The following is an 8219-nucleotide window of genomic DNA, read 5'->3' as shown; positions in this document are numbered from 1 at the left end:
TGCCACAAAACCTGGCTGTTTTTTTGTTGCAGTTGTCATTGTTGTTTTAGCTGGCCTGGGCTGGGTTTGAGCCCACCAACCTTGGTGCATGTGGCTGGCACCGTAACCACTGAGCTGCAAAATACTTGTTGAAAAACATACTTCTCGCTAGCTCTATTGTAAATAAGCATATACCAGTCAGGGCAACTGGACATATGAGAAACTTAAGTTTCAATACAGGGAATAATAGTAGTAAGATTCTGAGGAACCTCCAGGTAGTCAGTAGAACAGTTTTGTAGCATTTATGTTTTTGCACATTTGTAATGGGTTTTTTTAGTATAATCACCTCCACTAGCTTATCAGAAGCTGCCCTTGTCATTTCATTAATTCCAGTAATAAGTTTGTGTTGCAGTTGTTTTATTTTTATAGCACACAAGAGTAGGCAAAGTATGTGGCTTACCAGGAGTTACGTAAAGCTCCAATGGTTTGAGAGATTGAAAACTCACCAGTGCAGCCATGTTTGAGATTTGCAGCTAATGTTTGAGATTTTACTATGTGCTGATGTCTTTACCTAAATTATTTCTTAATCCTAAAAAAAAATCCATGTAGAGTGATTACAAAGATTATTTCCAGCTGACATGAAGAGAGTAACACAGCTAGAGGCCTCTGTGTGTGTATAAAATGATCTAAATTCCAATCCAGGCAATCTGACCCACAGCCTACTTAATCCTGATACTAATTATATAAATGATCTCTTCAGATTCACACTGTCCAAATTCAGTAGCCTCTAATTCCATGTAACTATCATGCACTTGTATGAATTAAGATGTGCTAGGAGTGTCAAATACCTGCTGAATTGTGCAGATGCAGGATGGCACGTTAGGTTAAGTAGTTAAAATTAATTAGTGTTAATTTTAATCTCAAAGTAATCTCAATCGCTTCTCGGCCTTTTGGCTAAGATCAAGTGTAAAATTAATCTCATGTATGCTCGGTTTATTTTTTAATGTGGCTACTAAAATTTTTTTTTAATTATATATGGGCTTCACATTGTAATTCTATAGGACAGTGTACCCACGCATTCATTCAACAAATATTTCTCAGGTGCTTACCAGGTGGCTGACATACAATAGTGAATGAGAAAAACAAAACACCTCTTGTCAAGCAGTTTATATTTTAATAGCAGAGACAAAAATTCATCAGAGTGAATTAACCAAATAAATATTTGGGAAATAGTGACAGTGATTCAGGGAAAAAAACAAGTAGGCAAAAGGGATATTTAGTATGGAAAGTTCAATATGGTTTGTGGTGAGAAAATGGTATTTATGTAAAACCTTAAGGAATTTGGGGAGCAAGCCATGACTATGTAAAGGAAGAAGGAATAGCGAGGACAAGGGCAGTGGGCAGAAGAACGCTGGCCTAAGAGAACACAGTGGGGCCGATACAACAGGAGAGGCGTTCTCCCATGGAGGGAAGTGGTGACGGAGGGGTGCTGGGGAGGTCAGAGGGAGGGTTTTAATTTTTACTCTGGGTGATATGGGAAGTTTTGAGATGACTTATAACAGCAGAGTGACACAACATGACCTACATTTTAACATAACCCCTCTGGCTGCCATGTTGACAAGAGACTCTTTCAAGTGAGCAAGAGTGGTGAGGCTGCCCAACTATCCAAGGAAGAGAGGACGGTGGCGCTGGCTGTGAGAAGCAGCCAGATTCTCTGTGTAATTAGAGAAGCCACCAGGGTTTGGCCCCGGATCAGATTCAGGTTCTGAGACTGCAGGGTGTGTGATCTTAACACCCGGAGTGGTGGAAATGGAAAACAGGAAGGCTAAAGACAGAGCGGTCTGGGGAGGGCAACATTTCTGAAAGGTTAAACCCCTTGGAGAGAGGGTGGGGACCTGCAAAACCTGCATAAAGATGAAATAAATGTGAGGCACTGACCCACTGACCACGTGGGCTCTGAACAGGGCCACAAAGGTAATTTTCCTCGTTGTACAGGGCAACAACATAGAATAGCCAAGTATCTGATCTGGAGCAAGTGTGAGGTGCTTGTTAGTTATCTAGCTGAGGGGTCCAAAACTGGATAGACAAGTTCAGAGGCCAGGGCAGAGGTCTGGCACGCAGATCCAAATGCAGTTGATACCCCCATATCAACAGATTATGAGTTATTAACATAGGTGAGTCTGTGACCCCATAGGTACTCAGAGGGCATGGAAACTTAGAAGAGGAAACGAGTTACATCTTTATTAACCACTATTTGAAATGTAGCATCCCCCTTTCCTTTGTGAAACTAGGCATAAATCCCATCTATTAAAAGAGTCTGTGACTCTGGCACTGACAGAAATCACTGGTGTCTTCATATTACATTACAGCCGTTATCATTTCTTGCAATATCAATTATGCTAATTATGCATTCAAAATTACTAGGGTTATTTAGATCTTGCTACTCAATGTGTTGATAAAGCATACATATTAGTACTGAACCTTATAAAAACGATTTGGATAAAAAACATATTATAATTATTATATAATTATAATATATAATTCTACATATTGTATTATCAATATATTTTTAAATGTTATTCTGAGAAGGGGGTTCATAAGCTTTTACCAGTTTGCCAACTGGCTCCATTGTATAAAAAAAGGTAAACGTCCCTGAGAGAGGTAACATTTTAAACCACGAAACATGGGGAAATCACCCAAGTGGCAAGTACATGTAGAAAAGCTAAGTCCCAGGACCGGGCCTAAGGGGACTTCCATATTCAGAGTTGAAAGATGAAGATCCTGGGCGGCGCCTGTGGCTCAAAGGGGTAGGACGCTTGTCCCATATGCCGGAGGTGGCTGGTTCAAACCCAGCCCTGGCCAAAAAAAAAACAAAAGAACAAAAAAACAAAAGATCCTGAGAAGGAGGGGAGCAGGCAAGTGGGGTGTCCTGGATACCACTGGACTTAGTAATGGGGATGTTATCGATGACTTTGGTAGGAGTCATTTGTGTACCATCCTAGGGGTGAAAAACCTGGCTGAGGTCCGTTCAATGGGAGAAGAAAAATTGGAGATGGAGAACATAGACGAAATTTTGCTTCTCTTTAGGGAAGGAGAGAAATGAGGCAATAGTTGGAAGATGAAATGGGATCAAAAGCTTCTTTTTTTTTTTTTAATAAAGAAATAAGGACAGCTTGTATGCTGACAGGTGTGACCCAAAGAACAGCCCGTGTATTAGAGAAGGGTTTAAATTCCTGGGGCAATGTCCAGAGCAGACACCATTGAATGGGTTTTTCACAGTTTGTGTCTGATAAGGGGAGAAAAGATTACACGGGTGCAGACACAGGTGTGGCGTGGGAGCTTCTGACAATTCTCTGCTAATCATTCAAGCTTTTCATGAAAATAGGAAGAAGGTCATTGTAGAGGACACCAAGAGCCAGCCGACCTCTGAGCAAGATGATTTGCAGCTGGAGAACGGACCCTCGGGCAATTCAACCGCAGGTGTTCCTTGCGGAGAAAGAGCCTGACTTTACCTAACAATTGCAATCAGTGTAAGCTGGCTTATTGTACCCTCAATGAATCCCCAACAATAAATAAATAAATAAATAAATAAATAAATAAATAAATAAATAAATAAGCACAAAAAAAACCCCAAGGAAATAAATCACCCATTTTAAGTAACAGAAAAAAAAAAAAAGAGAAAGAGCCTGAGCCCTTGGCGATCCTAAGGTATGAATTCATTGTCTAACACTCCCCTCACCTGTCTTGTGCTGTGTCAATAAAAGGCTACTGCAGAGGTTGCTCAGGCGATCCTGCAAATTAGGTTAGCACGCCTCCTACAAGCGTGTACTTCTAATCCGCGTCACGCCTGGTTCCTTTCTGCAGTGATAGAGTCCAGGGCCATAGGGGCCAGTAAGGGCTGTGACATCTGGCATAGTTGGCAGGATCCAGCAGGGACAACAGGACACCAGGGATGTGGACCACAGTGGAAAGTGACACTCAGAAGTAAGTGAACGCTTTGGTAGACAGTGGAAGGAAGTCCAAAGGGAAACTCCGCTCAGGGCAAGTGGGACCTTTGGCCAGTCTAGAATCTAGGGAACCTCACTCAGAATAAGTGAGCCAAGGCATTTAGAGAAAACAATGGGTAACTTCCCGTTTGAGGAGTCGCGAGAATTAGAAACTAAGGAAGAAAGTGATGTTCAAACAGAATTTGAAAGTGAGGAGAATAGTGAGGTTCAGAGGGAAGCTGGACCTAAGGAGAACTGGGAATCAAGAGCATATGATACAGACACAAATAAGCAAGGAATTACCTCTATGGCCAGTATGGCTGCTCGGATCAGACAATTGGAAGACAGGTTAAATAGTCTCACAGTTAAAAATGCTAACATAGCCCTCAACACAAGGGTTTGTCCCAGCATGTACATGAGTGCACACCTGGCGCCCAGAGCGCCTTGAGTCAGGTCTGTCTGTCGGACCCACCATGGGCCGTCCTCCCCTCTCCCGCCTGCAGGCGGTGGGAAGCGTGTATGGGGAGCAGCGGCAGTGGCAGAGTGTGAACCGGGACTGGTGGGTGGCCTCCCTGCCTGTGTTCCTTGAACTCGGGGACCCGCCGCCTCCTCACATCCCAGCCAGGACCAGGGGCTGTGGTGAGTGGCAGCGTCTACTGAGCCGCTGGGTCTGCAGCCACCCCTAGTCCCAGGGATGGTGCAGGCTGGTCCAGGAGTGCCAACCTCGGCGGGGTGGGCAGGCACCCTACTCTCAAAAAAAATAATAATAAAATAAAAATAGTTAAAAATGTTAACATAAATCACTCAACATTCCCCTCAGTATGTCCCTGTGTAGATGATCCGTCTGTGACTTCTGTATGAAGGCTGTGTTAGAAGGGCATAAAACTGGTGACTTTTCAGTGGGAAGACACTTTGGGGCTTTTTCGGGTTACAGTCACTGATATTCCTCCTGATCCACAACACCCTCAAGGGGGCCAACGTTTTGATCACCGTATGATCACCTTTGTGGTTATGAGAGATTTGAAACAGGCCGTAGCACAGTATGGTACGCAATCCCCGTTTTCTAGAGGTCTGTTACCAGGGGCTTGCACAAGAGCAGTGGCTCATTCCTTATGACTGGGACATGATAGCCAGAACTGTTCTTGAGTCTGGACAGTGTTTACAGTTCAAAACCTGGTGAGAGGAGGAGGCTGACCTGATGAGTTGCCAATACCAGCAGAGAGGAGTCCCCATAACATCAGAACAGCTCACGGATTCTGACCAGTGGCTGGGAATTTCCAATCAACTTCAGTACGATGACATAGCCGTAGTCCAGACAAAGTTGTGCTGTCTTAGGGCCTGGGAAAAGGTTCAGGCTCCTGGAGATAGCTCTAAATCTTTTATTAAGATAATGCAGTCGGGGAATGAACCCTATACTGACTTTCTAGCCTGACTAAAAACTGCAGTCAATAAGGCCGTTGCCCAGCCAGAGCTAAGAGACATGCTATTCCAAACTTTAGCATTTGAGAATGCTAACTCTGAGTGTCAAAAGGCCTTGTGACCTTTGAGAGCACAAAATGCTCCTTTAGAGGAATTTATATGGGCATGTGCTGATACAGGAACGGAATTCCACAAGGCTAATTTGCTTGCTGCCACTTTAAAAGAAGGGGTCAGTCCATACTGTCCTAAATGTCATAACTGGAAAATTGGGACATAGGAGAAAAGCTCAATATTCTGAATCTTAGCAACGATGGAAAGACAACTGCAGAACGCCATTGGACATCTCTCATCATCCACCATCCTCTCCAACACAACAACCTATTTTTTTATAGAAAACCTGACATGTCAGTGGAAGCCTGGTTATGTACTGCACTGGGGTCAAGGTTTAGCCCATATTATTACAGAACACCAAGAGAAGCAGTGGATACCAGCCCGCTGGATTAAGCTTCGACACGATCAGGACACCTTGCCAGCACCTTAACAAATTTGTTTTCACTAACTTTTCTTTTATTCACAGGATTTTTGGAGGCTAGGTAATTTCATAATAGAGAAACCCTGGATCAATCTCTGTGGGAACTGTAGCTGCCTCTCCCATATCACCATCCATCTTCAGCAGGAAGCAGTTAAGAGCAGTCAGTGTCCTATTTCCCTAAGAGGCAGTTGGAGCTTCTATGCAGAGTGGGAAGATTGATTCAGGATTTTATCATTTTGCGCTGAATAACAAGCCCCAGGTAAGCTTAGTGTGCATCTTCTAATCCTTTGAAGGGTAAGACAACAAAGACCTCGAGCAGGAGGCTTGGAGGTAATGGTAAATACTGGTATTGGCTAAGGTAAGAGAATTTCACTTGTTGGATTTATATCTGTTTCAGTTGGGCATCTGATCTTTAAGTTATACTGTTCTTTGGAAAGGGTCTGAGTCTGATACAGCTCTTTCCACACCTAACGTTAACTTCGGGTGGTGGTTAATACTTCTATGGAAGCATTATAGGCCCTATGGGTGAGCCCGTAGCACATAGTTGGGTGGTGATTAGCACAAAGGGGACATGTTTTCCCCTATGACTAGTTTGGCTAAAATAGTTTCCCTTATGCTGGAATTCCTTCCGTTGGGGTAATTCTGTGTTCTGCTTATATGCCCTTTTGTTTCTTTTACTTAGCAGGAAGGAAAGTTCCTCAGTGAGGAGAACTGAAATAACCAACGACAGATTTTCTCCATGGCCTATCCAGAAATGTCTTTAATACACTAGAGGGGGGAAATGTAGAGGACGCCAAGAGCCAGCCGACCTCTGAGCAAGATGATTTGCAGCTGGGGACGGACCCTCAGGTGATTTGTCTGCAGGTGTTCCTTGTGGAGAAAGAGCCCAAGCCCTTGGCGATCCTTAGGCATGCAGTCATTGTCTAACACCCCCCTCACCTGTCTTGTACTGTCTCAATAAAAGGCTACTGCGGCGGTTGCTTGTGGCTATCCTGCAAATAAGGTTAGTCCGCCTCCTACAAGCTTGTATTTCTAATCCGCATCAGGCCTGGTTCCTTTCTGCGGTGATAAAGTCCAGAGCCATAGGGGCCGGTAAAGGCTGCGACAGGTCATCAGCTGAGATTTGGAGGTCTGAGGAGAAAGGATGAAACTGTCCACTGGATAGCGAGAAGCTGATGACCTTGGGAAAAAGCACAATTGCCAAGCAGCACTTGTGGGCTGATTTAATGTTAGTAAATGTGGTGTTAGAGTGAGACCAGTCCACATCACTGGGTTTTCCATCTGTGTCCAGGAAACCAAGGAAAGGTTTCTACTCAAGACAGGGAAAAGGGCGCTGAAGATGGAGGCCAGGACGTGATTTTAATGATGGACCTTAGAAGAAACAAAGTGAGGACATGAGAGAAGTGAGGGGTAGTGAGATGATGGTAGGACCTTTGTGGATAGGGAGGTTGATTGTTCTCTGATTTTGACAATCAGAATAGCGAAGAGTTATAAAGGTAGGAGGGCGGTGAGATGCAGAGTCTGTAGTTACCAAATGACAGCAAGAAGGGGGGGGGGGCTGAGAGGGAGGTGGCTAAGGTCCCTAGCAAGTGAAAGTTACGGTCCTTTGAGGGCACATAGGTACTGAAATCCTCAAGAATTCAGTCAGAATAGTATGGGACAGAATGGGCCAGAGCCAAAATCTTTAAGGAAGGGGAAAGAGTGATGCCGTGATGAGGACAGGGACCTGGCCAGCTGCCCCAGAGGACCATCATTGGGTTGGTTCAGCTGCTGGATCTGCCGTCAGAGTTAAAGTCGGGAGACGTGACCGACCCAACCACTTGATTCAGCCACATGGCAGCCAGCTGTTCCCTCTGTGTGTACATGACCTTGGGGATTGAAACAATGAGAGTTCATCCAGCAAATCTGCATAGAGGGCTGCCTGCAGCCTGTAAAATCCCAACTGCCAAAAGCACTCTATAATGTTGCCTTCCACTTAGTTCACAAACACATCCACAAAGCCTCTGAGTAAAATGAACAACTCGATCATCTGTCATTCTTGGGGGAAGAACATAGTCTTTCCCCAAACCCTCTGAAGCAGTTTCACAAGCCAGATCTTTAAATGCTCGACAGTAATTGGAGAAAAGTGTTATTTTAAGTATTTTCACATGAAACATTTTCTTTTCTTTCCTTTTTTTTTTTTTTGAGACAGTCTCACTATGTCACCATTGGTAGAGTGTCCTGGCGTCACAGCTCACAGCAACCTCAAACTCTTGGGCTTAAGCAATTGATTCTCTTGCCTCAGCCCCCAAAGTAGGTGGGAC

General features: G+C 44.2%; 1 pseudogene; it reads left to right on the top strand.

Moving 5' to 3' along the window:
* Positions 1-913: 913 nt before the first annotated feature.
* Positions 914-1055, top strand: LOC128591713 (uncharacterized; annotated as a pseudogene).
* Positions 1056-8219: the final 7164 nt, after the last annotated feature.

The sequence above is a fragment of the Nycticebus coucang genome, chromosome 1 (assembly GCF_027406575.1).
Source record: "Nycticebus coucang isolate mNycCou1 chromosome 1, mNycCou1.pri, whole genome shotgun sequence".
NCBI classification, from domain to species: Eukaryota; Metazoa; Chordata; class Mammalia; order Primates; family Lorisidae; genus Nycticebus; species Nycticebus coucang.
This window is presented reverse-complemented; position numbering and strand designations above follow the sequence as displayed.